Below are 14,817 nucleotides of genomic sequence, written 5' to 3' on the forward strand. Positions count from 1 at the left end.
ACAGAGGATGGGATGATTGGATGGCATCACCGACTTGATAGACACGAATTTGAGCAAGCTCTGGGAGTTGGTAATGGACAGGGATGCCTGGCGTGCTGCAGTCCATGGGGTTGCCAAGAGTTGGACACGACTGGGCAACTGAACTGACTGAACTGATGGCACAACCTACATTAAACATGTATATGGCTATTCTGTCTATTTTAACCACTTTATTATTAATGACTTAGTTATTGTCTTTAATAGACACATCTGCAGTAAAACCCTTTGTTAATAAATCTTTGTGTCTCCCTTTATGTTTTTATAGGTGGGTTTAGTCGATCAAAGACCACAAATGTATTAAAGGCTCCTAATGGTTGATACCAAGTTGCTTCCCAGAAAGGTTATAGGCATTTAGTTGCGCATCCTTCCACCATCTGATGGCACTTTGTCTATGATGTCCCGTAGAAACCGGGGGAGAGGGTAGGAATACACATGCGCACATGCATGCACCTGTTGTAGTCTCGGTAATGTTCTGCCCTGGTGGCTGCCCACATGAGAGGGGTGCTGCCAACTCCTGAGCCATAAACTGGGGACTTGAAAAATCCTTCAGGTCCTGAGTCTCAGTAGCTAAAAGTCCAACTGCCAGAAGTCTGTGTTCTGGGACTGTTGGTTACCATGGTAACAGAAGGACCCGAGTTGTAGTCAGAAGTGTGGGAAGAGAGAAGGAAGGAATTGAAAGCTATAGGAACCAGTGCCTTGCTCCCAAAATATCCCATCCCCTCATCAACTCAGCTGATGAGACTCCCTCTCGATGGCAGAAGGACAAATGCCATGACAGTTCCTTTCCTCTTGTCATGTCGGTGCGCAGGATGGTTCCTGTCTTGAGGGAATTTAGAACCTGTTTGGTGAAATGGACATAAACAGCCTTTTATAGGACAGAATGGTAACTGCAGCAGCAGAACTTAAAACTAATGTCATGGGAGAACAGAAGGAGGTACCTTGTGCTGCCAGTGTGGAGATCCAGGAGGGGGCATCAGGAGAAGCCTTTCAGAGGAGATTCCCTCTGATCTCAGTATTTAGTGGGGTGTGGAAGTTAGCTGAAAAGGAGGGAGTAATTGGGGTAGAGGACCTTACAAGCAGACGGGACACGTGAGCAGGGACTCCCAGGTGAGAAACAGCCAGGTGTGGGGTGGAGCTCAAGCATGAAGTGGTAAACAGGGTCACCAAGATCATGGTCACCAAGATCATGGAAAGCCTTCCACCCCTGTTAGGGAACTTGGTTTTTATCCTGTGAGCACATAGTCAGGTAGTGGTTTCATTTATTAGGCATTCTTCTGGTTAACTCAAAGTATATTGAATGCTCAACATGATGAAAACAAGCAAACAAAACAAAACTTCCAGTGCATTTGGCACAGCATGAATGTTATTGGTTGGCTTTCATGAGAATAGAAGCAGTAGGTTTGCCCTGGGTTGAGAAATGGATGGGAGGAGACGAGGTGGTAACAGTGGGCCTAGACTTTACTTCATCTGTGTCTGAGTGAGAAAGTGAGGGAGGAGGCAGGGGTCAGCTTAGTTTCTGCACCCACTCCCCAAATACAGAAGAGGGGCACAGTCAGTACTGAGGGACAGTTTCAAAACTTAAAAGGTTGGCTGCTGCTTTCGGAGAGTAAGGGTGGGATACGTGGCATGGGCAGGGGGCTTAATTGTAATAATACTTGTTTATTTCCCGATGTTAGAAGGAAAAAACGTGAAGATGGATGTGGACACGTATGGAGGAAGGCATTGTTGAGGACCTTTGTATTCTTCTTTGAGCTTCCCAGCTAGGCTTCGGCCTTATTCCTGAGGTTGTCTGTATTATTTTACACCAGTTCTCTTACCTGGATCTCTGTCCTTGTTGTCCTTGTTCTCTATCTTATCTCCTTTGACAGTCTCTTCAATAACATGAGGTGCCTTGGTTTTTTCTAGACTTGGAGCTTTGCTTTTCCTTGTCATCCTCCTCTGCTGACACCCCTGCTGACCTCACTAGGTCCTCGCACTTCCTGGTCTGCCCTCCCCTTCCCAATGGCATCGTGGAATTATGAGGGGATTGGTGAGATCTCTGGGGGCACTTTCTGGGTGGAGGCAGTAAGTCTGTCATTGTCTGCTTCCCAAATGTGCAAATTCTGAGGACAACTGTGGATCATGTAGGATTGAAGGCAGTCAGTCGGTTGCAGAGGCTAAACAGAAATTAACCTTTCCAACAGTAGAATCATCTTAACAAATGTAGTTACAGCAACTGCCAGCCTGGTCTAAACTGTGGGGCTGTGGAGTACTGTTTCTGGGTCAATCAGTGATTCTCAGGAAGGGAGTAGGGCTTCCACCCAGAGTTTCCAAGGAATGGAGTGCGTATGTACTTGGAAAAAGTACATGTTATGTTTTAAAAAAAAATTGTTTTTTCACTTAAGTATAGTTGATTTACAATGTTGAAAAAGCATGTTCCTAAATTAATATTGCTTAGAACTTTTTTTGGTCACATTTTAAAAAAATTTCAAGTTACAAACAGCATTAAAAGAAACCATACGGTTTTTATATTTATCCAAAAAGAAGCATAGGTTTCAACACACACACACACACACACACACACAGGAAAAAAGCCAAGAAACACTGGTCTGACTTAAAGAACTCGAGCTCACTGAAATCTATTAGTTGCTAAAAGATCTTTTTCAAACATATTTCTCTTTATTTCCATTTAACAAGATTATATTTAATGTTTGCTATGTTTGCTCAGTATCAGTACAGTGCTTTTGCTGTTGTACTGGTTAAATTCTCATGCTCTTGCTTAGTCGCTGTCCGACTCTGCGACCCATAGACTGTAGCCCGCCGGGCTCCTCTGTCCATGGGATTCTCCAGGCAAAAATGCTGGAGCGGGTAGCCACGCCCTCCTCCAGGGGATCTTTCCGACCCAGGGATTGAACCCAGGTCTCCTGCATTGCCAGGTGAATTCTTTATCACTGAGCCACCTGGTCAGTCCCACTGGTTAAATTTCTAAGTTTTGTTAGATTGTTTTCGGTCAGTCTGTTTCAGGAGTTATGATGTCCTGGTGTGAAAAATAGGCAGAATTGGAATTGGGGAGACACCATCTATACTCTACAGAAGCCACATGGCAGGTGACCACAGATGCCACACATTCCATGAGTGTTTGGGGTCCTAGGTTAATTCTGGGGAGGTCAGGAGCAGCCTCCTCTGTAGCATTTACTGGCCACTTAAGGCAATGGCACCCCACTCCAGTACTCTTGCTTGGAAAATCCCATGGATGGAGGAGCCTGTTAGGCTGCAATCCATGGGGTCGCTAAGAGTCGGACACGACTGAGCGACTTCACTTTCACTTTCATGCATTGGAGAAGGAAATGGCAGCCCACTCCAGTGTTCTTGCCTGGAGAATCCCAGGGACAGGGGAGCCTGGTGGGCTTCCGTCTATGGGGTCGCACAGAGTCGGAAACGACTGAAGTGACTTAGCATACTGTATGCCAGGTCCTATTCTAAGCACTTTGTATGTGCTTATTGTTTAATCTTCACAGCTCCCCAATCAGTTAAGCATTGTTAGTTGCCCTGTTTTACAGACAAAAGCACCCTGGAAAAGGTAATGGCAACCCACTCCAGTGTTCTTGCCAGGGAAATCCCATGGACAGAGGAGCCTGGTGGGCTTCAGTCCATGGGGTCCCAACAGTCAGACATGAATCAGCGACTACACCACCACCACCCCCAGACAAAGGAACCAAGGCCTGAGCAGTTATGTACCCTTCCCACATCTCCAAACCATAAACCCTAGAACCTGGGTTCAGACATAAGCAGTCTGGCTCCAGAGCTTGTACTCTTACCCTCTACACACTCCTGTCTCTCGGGAGGCTGACCACCTGCCTCCTCCCTGAAAGATTCCTGGGACTTAGGCCAAAATTAAACCTGGGTTCTGGTGCCTTGTAAGAAACTCCTTTGAGTGGAACTGTGTATTCTAAGTATGTAGACCACAGGACTGGCCCCAAGCAGTGGTATCCACATTTGGAGCAGGCTAAAATGAGATTTAAAATAAATATTCAGCTTCCTCTTTGGCATGATGAGATCTGGATTCCCCTGCTCTGGCTTTTCATAAAAACTCTATGACTGCCTCCCAGGGCACTGGGAGCCTAGAAAAGGATTCATGAGTTCCTTTCTTTCCATGCAGCTGGAGTGAAGTTCTGGGAGAAGCTGTGTGCTATACCATTACCCATGTAGATGGAATGCTTTGAACTAAACATAAACATTTAAGTGGGAAAAAATTATTTATCAGCCTAAACTACTAAAGTATAGAATCATCCTGAAGAGAAAAGAGCTTCACACAGGGGAAGCATCAGAGGAAACTTGAAATCTTATATATTTGTACATGCTGCCATTTCTCGGTATACTCTTTCTATCTCTCAGTATATATATGTGTGTTTGTATATATATGTATACATATAGATTTCATTTTAAATGCATATGTGTACATATATATTTCATATACAGCTCAAAGTTCTTGAAACTTGCCTTCTCACCTACCCCAGAAAAAGGATAAGTGCTGTTAATTGCTTGTTATTTACTCTCCAGGCCAGAGTATTTGAGTGGGTAGCCATTCCCTTCTCAAGGAGATCTTCCTGACCCAGGAATCAAACCTGGGTCTCCTGCATTGCAGGCAAATTTTTTACTGTCTGAGCTACCAGGGCACCCCTATATATTACATAATTTATTCTGATATTTTTTCCTAAGGCATCATTGAAGTAACAACACATCTTTAGGATGCCATGCTTTTAGGATTACATGAGGAGTGTAATCAGTTCTAAAAGGTGACTTAGCTTTTACTTCTGATAACAAATCAGAGGATTCAGGGTCCTCATTAGCAATACCACTTATGTTCATTTCTTTCCTAGGGCCTTATTTTGACTTGGTGACCTACCTTTCCTTGGATCAATTATCTAAATGGTATAGCTGGCTCATTACCTTTTCTCCTGAAGCAGAATCATCTATAATAAAGCTGTTGAGGTTTTAAAAATGATAGTATGTGGTGAATTTACAGTGTTTTAGAACTGAAGCCAATAATAATGACAGGTTTAAAAATTGGAATGCTTCCTCAAATCCATTTGACTTGATGGGATTTAGAGCCTAAATATATAAAGTGGAAAGTTTCTGACTTAGAAATTAAGCTACTATTGTGGTTAATTTTATGTGTTGGTTTGACTTGGCCACAGGGCACCCAGATATTTGGTTCAGCATTATCCTGGGTGTGTCTGTGAGGGTGCTTCCAGATGAGATTAACATTGGGATCAGTAGACTCAGTAAGGCAGATGGCCCCTGCCTAGTTGGGTTGGCCTCCAATCCTTTGAAATCTGAATAGAACAGAAAACTGAGGAAGGGAGAATTTGCTCTCTCTGCCTGACTGTCTTTGAGCTAGGACATTGGTTTTCTCCTCCCTTTGGACTCAAACTGGAACCTACATCATCAGTTCTCCTGATCCTCAGGCCGTTGGACTTGGACTGGACCCGCACTATTGTCTCTTCTGGGTCGCCAGCTTGCAGAGGGCACACCTTGGGACTTTTCAACTTCCTAACCTGCATGAGCCAATTCCTTATACTAAGCCTCTTTTGTCATTCATGTGTGTGTGTGGCTATACATACACATTCATATGTATACTATTGGTTCTGTTTCTCTGGAGAACCGAGACTAATATAGCTGCTGATTTTTCATCTTTTGAAATTATGAAATATTTTGACAGTATAAAAAGATACCACAAACCTGTGATATGGTACACTAAAGACACAGCGTCATTTTTGTGGTGGTCTTGCCCATAATGTGTAATCACAGCCAAACAATGAGACAATATCAGACACACTCCATTTTTGAGATACTCAACAAAATAATGAGTGTCAAGGCCATAAAAGGCACGGAAGGACTGAGAAACTGCAGAAGACTAGAGAGAAGTAACTAGATGCAATTATCAGAGTGGGAGAAGGACATGAGTGGGACAGAAGACTAGAGAGAAGTAACTAGATGCAATTATCAGAATGGGAAAAGGACATGAGTGGGAAACCTGGGGAGACTCGATTGTGTTTTTAATTTTAGTTAATGGTGTTGTCCCAAAGTTAAATTTCTGGTCTGATTATTGTACTATGGATGCCTAAGATGTTAACATTAAGGGAAGTATGGTGAAGATACATGGATACTGTATTTGCAGCTTCTCTGTACATCTAAAATTAGGTCAAAATAAATTTTTGAAAAATAATAGATAATACTATAGTCAATGATCTAATACCTATAATACTTACAACTAAGTTTGGTCAAGTCAACATTTTGGCATATTTGACCCATTGTTTTTGTGAAAAGGAATGAAATGTTGCAGATGAAACTTAAGTCTCTTTGTATTCCTTCCCTGATCCTCATCTTTCCCCACATCTCCCAGGATCACTGTCCTGAATTTGTTTTATTTATCTTGTGCTGCTGTAATGTGGTTTTACATATTAATGTATTGTTTTACAATACAGAAACAAATACAATTCAGAAACAAAAACCAACATATAGATTTACTTGGACTACATAAATATAACTTAAATGGACTGCAGTTCATTCTCTTTAGAAAAGAGGAAGTCCCCATGGTTTATTTTGCTTATAAGAACTACTGTGACAAGGATATCCTTTTTCCAGATCGAATTCTTAGCTGAACTTACTTGAGGGATTAGGGAGAGGATGGGTATAATTTCCTACATTCTATTTATATGCCCATTCCCAAACAGATAAAGCCTTATTAAAGCTCATGTACTTAATTAAATAAGGATGGTGGTGAAAATAGCATTTTGGTGTTAGCGAAGTTCAGTGGTGCTTTCACAGGTGTGGTCATTTAATTTTCAAGACAGTCCTCTGAGTTGTGTATTTTCATCCTAGTCTTAGCTTTTGCAGTTTATATTACCCAGGTCTGCCTCCAAAGTCCAGAGGCCCCCTAGAGCCAGGCTGCTGCTGCTGGGTACCAACTTCAAGGAATCTTTATACATCATAAATATTGAATATTGTTAGTCGACAATAACAGTGGTGAGAACTATATGTCTCCTCTCACTTCACCAACCAATATTGCTATGAAAGCAACCCTTAGATTGAGTTTCTGCCACAGATACATGTGTTTAATGGCAGGCACAAAAACATCACACAGTCTTGTTTTTAAGCCGCAGAATTGTGCTGTGCAACAGGGTAGCCACATGCGACCATTAAAATTAAACTTACAAAAATGCTTCTTCGGTCATTCTCATCACATTTCAAGTGCTCGGTGACTACCTGTAACTAACAATAGCGATGAGAACTGTAGGTCTCCTTATTGCTACCTTATAGCAAGCTCACATGCTAGCAAAGTAATGCTCAAAATTCTCCAAGTGAGGCTTCAACAGTAAGTGAACCGAGAAGTCTCAGATATTCAGGCTGGATTTAGAAAATGCAGAGGAACCAGAGATCAAATTGCCAACATCCTGTTGAATCATAGAAAAAGCAAGAGAATTCCAGAAAAAAATATCCACTTCTGTTTCATTGACTATACTAAAGCCTTTGACTGTGTGGATCAAAACAAACTGTGGAAAATTCTTAAAGAGATGGGAATACCAGACCACCTTACCTGCCTCCTGAGAAATCTGTATGCAGGTAAAGAAGCAATAGTTAGAACCAACATGGAACAACAGACTGGTTCAAAATTGGGAAAGGAGTATGTCAAGACTGCATATTGTCACCTTGCTTATTTAACTTATATGCAGAGTACATCATGTGAAATGCTGGGCTGAATGAAGCACAAGCCAGAATCAAGATTGCCAGGAGAAATATCAGTAACCTCAGATATTCAGATGATACCACCCTTATGGCAGAAAGTGAAGAGGAACTAAAGACCCTCTTGATGATAGTGAAAGAGGAGAGTGAAAAAGCTGGCTTAAAATTCAACATTCAGAAAATGAAGATCATGGCATCTGGTCCCATTACTTCCTAGTAAATAGATGGGGAAACAATGGAAACAGTGACAGACTATTTTCTTGGGCTCCAAAATCACTGCAGATGGTCACTGCAACCATGAAATTAAAAGACACTACCTCCTTTGGGAGAAAACCTATGACCAACCTACACAGCATATTGAAAAGTAGAGACAATACTTTGCCAACAAAGGTCCGTCTAGTCAAGGCTATGGTTTTTCCAGTAGTCATATGTGGATGTGAGAGTTGGACCATGAGGAAAGGTGAGGACCAAAGAATTGATGCTTTTGAACTGTGATGTTGGAGAAGACTTGAGAGTCCTTTGGACGAGGAGATCAAATCAGTCAATCCTAAACGAAATCAGTCCTGAATATTTATTGGAAGGGCTGATGCTGAAACTGAAACTCCATTTGCATTTGGCCACCTGATGCAAATAATGGACTCATTGGAAAAGACCCTGTTGCTGGGAAAGATTGAAGGCAAGAGGAGAAGAGAAGGGGAGAACAGATGATGAGGTGATTGGATGGCATCACCGACTTGATGGATATGAGTTTGAGCAAGCTCCGGGAGTTGGTGAGGGACAGGGAAGCCTGATGTGCTGCAGTCCATGGGGTCACAAAGAGTCAGACACAACTGAGTGGCTGAACTGAAATGAATCTTAGTAGCTTGTGGGCTACCTTATTGTGCTGGGCAAAAAAAAAAATTCTGACATTGTACAAAGTTCTTTTGGACAGAGCTACTCTGGAAGATCCTGTGGTCTGTCCTCTTGTTCATTTGGATAACACTCTGAAAGAAAGTTTTGTTAGAGCCAGATGGAACAATACTCTAGCTAATCTATTGGGATTTAGTTAACTTTCTTGTTAGGGTTGAGTGGCAAAATTTCCTTCAAAGTGTCTAGAAACAGAACTAGTGGGAATCTTTAGATGAGGACACTGTTTTGCTTTTTTTAAAAAAAATAATTTATGTATTTAGGCTGTGCTGGGTCTTAATTGCTGTGTGGGCTTTTCTCTAGTTGCAGTGTGTGGGCTTCTCACTGGTGTGGCTTCTTTTGTTTTGGAGCACGGACTCTGGGGCACTTGGCCTTCAGTAGTTGCGGCAAGGGTGCTCAGTAGTTGTGGTTACTGGGTTCTAGAGCAGAGGCTCAGTTTTTGTGATGCATGGGCTTAATTGCTCTGAGACATTTGGGATCTTCCCAGACCAGGGGTTGAACCGGTGTCCCAATGGCAGGCAGATTCTTTACTAGTGAACCACCAGGGAAGCCCACCCAGGCCACTCTTTTGGAAGATTTAGACAACTGGTTCACATAAAGTCTTAAATTCAGTTTATGCAAGAATGGGAATATCTGTACAGTACTTACAGTCCATCATGAAGATCATTGATTGATGAAAAATTATGTGCGACAGCCATTATGGTAAATAAAAACCCTATAGTTTTCATCAAAGAGAACTATAGTTGACTTTATAGTCAACTATATGAGCTTTTGATTAGTTCTTCAAATGCCAGCTGCCCTAGAGTACAGGTTTAAAATAATCATTAGCTTTTCTAGCTTGTTCACTTTGAAGTATTTTGAAACATTGCAGACAGTATGAACAGTTTGTGTATAGATTGTCTCATTCAGCCTTTACAGCATCCCTTTCTAGTAAGCATTGCAGTTATTAACCCCATTTGTGGCTTGAATTCCCCAGTGTCCTGTGGCCAGGCTGTTATATGATAGCATCAGCTTTTTTATTTCTTGAGTGAGAACTCAGTGCAAATCATTTGTACAGTTGCCAAACATAAATGTATAACTTTTCTTGTTTTATTCCTTAACATCAAGGCTCACACCTACTTCGGGCCAAGACTGAAAGTGCCTTGTGTAACACCAAATACAGAGAACCTATAGTCCTTTCCTACCTCTCTGTTAAAATATGTCCTCTATTTTTCAATATTTTGAAAATAAACAACTGTGTATATTTCCAGTTGAGAGCCTACCAAGTTCCAGGCCACTTCTAGCAGCATCTAAGTCATTTTTAACTTAGCTTTGCTTCATCCATAAACTAGAGATAATAATATCTTCCTTGCAAAGTTTTTATAATGATTAGAGATTATATGTAATGGGATGCATGGCAGATGGTTGTTTTCATTCCATAATTGAGGAACCTGAAACATCTTCCTCTTTCATTGGCATTGCCCCTATGGGCAAAATGTTTCAGTTTTGTTTTAAAATTTCAAAAATAAAACTATTGCCCATTCATGTGTGCATTTAATAGCCATACTTGGTTTTCTGAATGTCTCCCCCAAGTGAACTGGAGCCTCCAGGAGAACAAGGCAGGTCCCTGTCTGTCATTCTGGGTATTGTCTGCATCTGCTAGCGTGGTGGCAGATCTGTGAACCCCTCTGGGATTCTGGTGGTCATGGGTAACCCTCCTTTCCCAGGGTGTCACTAACATGGGATCCACCCTGAAGACTTTTCCATTTCTAGTGCATTCTCCAGTTGGGATGGAAATAACGCAGAAGGATCTTTTGAGGCTAAGCACTGGTAAAATGAGTGTCATCCGCTCTGGACGGGTAGAGTCCCTTTGGTGGAAATTTCCACAAGAAATCTATGGCGGAAAGGTGGGAAGATATAATCTCTGCAGGTGCTCTTATTTATGTTTTTTGACCACACCACACAGCTTGTGGGATCTTAGTTCTCCAGCCAGGGATTGAACCTGGTCCATTGGTAAAGAACCTGCCAGCAAAGCAGAAGACCTGGGTTCGATCCCTGGGTTGGAGATTGAAGGAAATGGCAATCCAATCCAGTATTCTTGCCTGGAGAACTCTATGGGCAGAGGAGCCTGACGGGCTACAGTCCTTAGCAACTGAACAACATCAACAACATGGCATTGAAAGCAGAGTCCTAACCACTGGACCACCAGGGAATTCCCCACAGGTGCTTTTAATTATCTCAGAGGAAAAAAAGGAATGCCCGCTCAAGGAACCTAGTTAGCATTTTACCACCTTTCCTTAAAGGACTAGCAGTAAAATGTTCAACATGCAAAGACCTTTGTTCACATTCTCTAGAAGATTGCAAAGGAAAGGAGTAGAGGTGGGAGCCAGGGGTAGAAGTCTAAGGAGATGTGCCTAAGGTTGATTATTCAGAAGGACCCAAAGAGTTCAGAGGCAGATAGATTGGCACTCTAAGTAACTCAGTGGGAGAAAACATGGATAGGAGCTCATCTACAGTGTTGTTCCTATATTCTGGAAAATCAGAAAGATGGTGTACAGTGTCTGAAGAAAGAATGAATCATGAATGTGCATAGGAGCAGGAAATGTGAAAGCCTGCTATAAATACTAATTAACTTCAGTTTATTTATTTATTTATCAAGCTGAGTATGTAATATATTTCAAATAAATGCTTTCATAATTTCATATCATCAATTAAGGAGAAAGGACATGTTTTGACAAAGAAATCATTTGTTCAAAGTAAAATGTTTCATTGCTAATACTCTACATTAACTACTATGCTTTAAAATTCTACTATCCTACTCACCTTCCCACACAAAGTGATGGCATTAATTCTACTAAAGATAAATTTTTGGCTCACTAGATGAAAAAGGCATTTGAATTTAAGAGAAGTACTCTTCAGGGTCAATCTAACATTCCCATAGAAGGCCCTCAAATTCCAGTTTAAGAAATACTTGTGTGTAGTCGGTCGCTAAGTCATGTCTGACTCTTTGCGACCCCATGGACTGTAGCCCACCAGGCTCCTCTGTCCATGGGATTTTCCAGGCAAGAATACTGGAGTGGGTTGCCATTTCCTTCTCCATAACTTCAGTTTAATTTGAAGGGAATCAGAAGAAAAGCAGAATGGCAACAGTTGAGAATGGGAACAGTGGGGTCTGGGGTGGGTTGTGGACTGGATGTCTCTCTACATCTCTTTGGCCATTATCATCAGCCACTGCAGAGTTCCCACCAGTAGATACTCCCTGTAGCCCCCACTTCCTGTCTCTCTTCCTCCTCCCACCTTTAAATGATTTACCCATTCAGTGCCTTACATTTTTGTGCAAATCTTTTCTTAGCACAGATAAGGCTTTCTCTCCACTTCCCTGAGGCTGAATCCAATTATGCTATGGGAGGTTCTTCACCTCTGGCTCAGATCTCCGGCAGCATCTGTGAATGGATGCTGTTGTGTGTCTGCACAATGGTCTCCATTCAGTTACGAACCACTTGTGCACATCTCCTTCTGGAAGACGGTTTGTTACCCAGAATGCATTTGTGGTGGCCTACTGGCTTTGGAACTGGTTAATGAAAATTATAGGAAATTATCAGGTAAGACTTTTTCAAATCTTTTAATGTTAAAAGTAGTTTTTTTTTTTTTTTTTTTTAAGCTCTAAAAACAGCATGAGATAATTATGGAGAAACACAAAAAGGAAACTTGGCATTGGCCAAAAAGTTCATTCTGGTTTTTCCATTAGGTATTAGGGAAAAACATGAATAAACTTTTTGACCAACCCATTGGTTTTAAAAGCAAAACTTTAGGGATGGAAATCAGTCATTATAGGAGCCAGGAAAGTAGAAATGGTGTGTGTTGTAAGGAGACCGAGGGCGTTCTTTGGGGAACAGAAATAATCTATTACTGTATCAGCATTGTCCAATAAAAATGTGATTTGAGCCACAAATCCTAGCCAGTTACTTTTAACTTTTAATTTTCTTATAAGTACTTTAAAAAAGGGGAAAAAAGGTAGAATTAAACTGTACTATATTTAACCCAGTATATGAAAAATATTATAATTTCACCATATATTAATAAGATATATGCATTTGCATTTTTAAAAACTGAGTCTTTGAAGTCTTATATTTTACATCTCTGATTTTGCGCCAGCTGTTTCAAGGGCTCACTAGCTACCTGTGGCAACTGTACCGGGCAACACAGCTCAATACTGTTTTGGTGGTAATTACACAACTGCATGCATTTATCAAAACTCATTGAATTGCAAAAAGATTCACACACCCCAGTGTTCATAGTAGCACTATGTACAGGAGCCAAGGCATGGAAACAACCTAAATGTCCAGGGACAGATGATTGGCTAAAGAAGATGTGGTATATATGCAATGGAATGGTATTTAACCATAAAAGAGAATAAAAATTCCATTTGCAGCAACAGAATAGACCTAAAGATTATCATATGAAGTGAAGTAAGTCAGAGAAAGACAAATAATCATATGATGTCACTTATATGTGGAATCTTAAAAAAAAGATACAAAGGAGCTTATTTACAAAACAGAAATAGACTCATCAACATAGAAAACCAATTTACAATTACCAAAGGGGAAAGAGGGTGGGGGAGGGATAAATTAAGAGGGATTAACAAATACACACTACTATATATAAAATAAATAAACAAAAGACCTACTGTTTAGCATAGGAAACTATATTCAATATCTTGTAATAACCTATAATGGAAAAGAATCTGAAAAAGAAAACATATATGTATAACAGTCACTTTGCTGTATATCTGAAACATTGTAAGCCAACTATATTTCAATAAAAAATAAAAATTAAAAAATTAATGTTTATGAACATTTAAAATAACTCATTGAGTTGTGTACCTAAAAAGGATTGCTGTTGCTGCTAAGTTGCTTCAGTCATGTCCGACTCTGCGACCCCATAGACGGCAGCCCACCAGGCTCCCCTATCCCTGGGATTCTCCAGGCAAGAACACTGCAGTGGGTTACTTTTACTTTATTTAAATTGTGTATCAATTAAAAAAAGAAACATTTTCCTGCTAGCCAGAATGAGCCAAAATAGGTTCTGTCCATGAACAACTATTAAAATTCTTTTAAAATACATCTCAGAAATGGAATTTGGCAATTTTCTAAAAATAAAAGTTAACATACATCAGATCCCCCAAGGCTATTAATTTTTGTAGATTTCAGATGTGTATGTGTCTGTTTTCTACTTCATACCTCAGTTTAGAAAGGGATAGTGAAAATTGAATTATTACAGTTTAAAAGCAAAGGATTTGCATGTATTTGACAAAATAAAGATGAACACAAATTGTTTTAAGAAAGACCCAATGCGAATTCTAGAAAAGAGCTTGTCATTTTCTGTTTCATAGCTACTTCTCTTACAATGCTGTTAAAAATCACACATCTTTTCCTTCTGCTTCTGTTATATAATGTGCTCTGTAGCAACTGTTTTGACCATGGATTTGTCAGTCTGCAGGCATTTTGGGGGTGTTGGGGAGATCAAGGGTGAAGCTTATGTACCCACTTGATAGGAGGGAGTAGTGGGGCAGTTGGTTGTGGGGAACTAAATTTAAATTTCATAACTAAAGCCAGGAAATATTTTTGGCTATGGGAAGATGTGTCACTAGTTATAAATAATGTCATTTGCCTTTTGACAGCTATTTTGGTATTTTCTTTTTACACTTAAAATTCCATGTTTACATTCTGTTGAAGCTTACATTAACAATTTACAAATGAACACTTCTAAGAGAAATAGATGAAAAAGATATTTTCTAAGTGGTCTTAAAGCCCTGGTATCTGAACCAACAATTAAAAAATAAAATTCATTAGGACTGGAAAGTCAGTTCCATAAGTGTAGGCTGGGGAAGAGACCCTGGTAAGAAATTATTCCACAGTGTTTTTTGTGTGATAAAGTGTGATTATCATTGTTTTAAAACTTTACAATTTGAAGAATACATTTACGGTGTGGACCACAGGTTAGGAACAAGATAAGCTCTTGTCATTTTGTTTCATTTTAGTTCAGGGATTCATTAAGTGTTCTGTACTCAAGAAGCAGTTCTTCTAAGCCTGTAGTTAACAAGTTGAATCTCATCTACAGCAGGAGTGATGGAATTTCAGTGTGCACTGAAGGTGCAGACCGTAGTGT

General features: G+C 40.5%; 1 protein-coding gene across 8 annotated transcripts in view; it reads left to right on the plus strand.

Annotated features, from left to right (window-relative positions):
• The window catches only part of PPFIBP1 (PPFIA binding protein 1), a 212,123-nt gene that overhangs the window by 94,051 nt on the left and 103,255 nt on the right, over positions 1-14,817 (plus strand). The window lies entirely within an intron of this gene.

Source organism: Bos mutus, chromosome 5 (assembly GCF_027580195.1).
Source record: "Bos mutus isolate GX-2022 chromosome 5, NWIPB_WYAK_1.1, whole genome shotgun sequence".
Taxonomy (NCBI): domain Eukaryota; kingdom Metazoa; phylum Chordata; class Mammalia; order Artiodactyla; family Bovidae; genus Bos; species Bos mutus.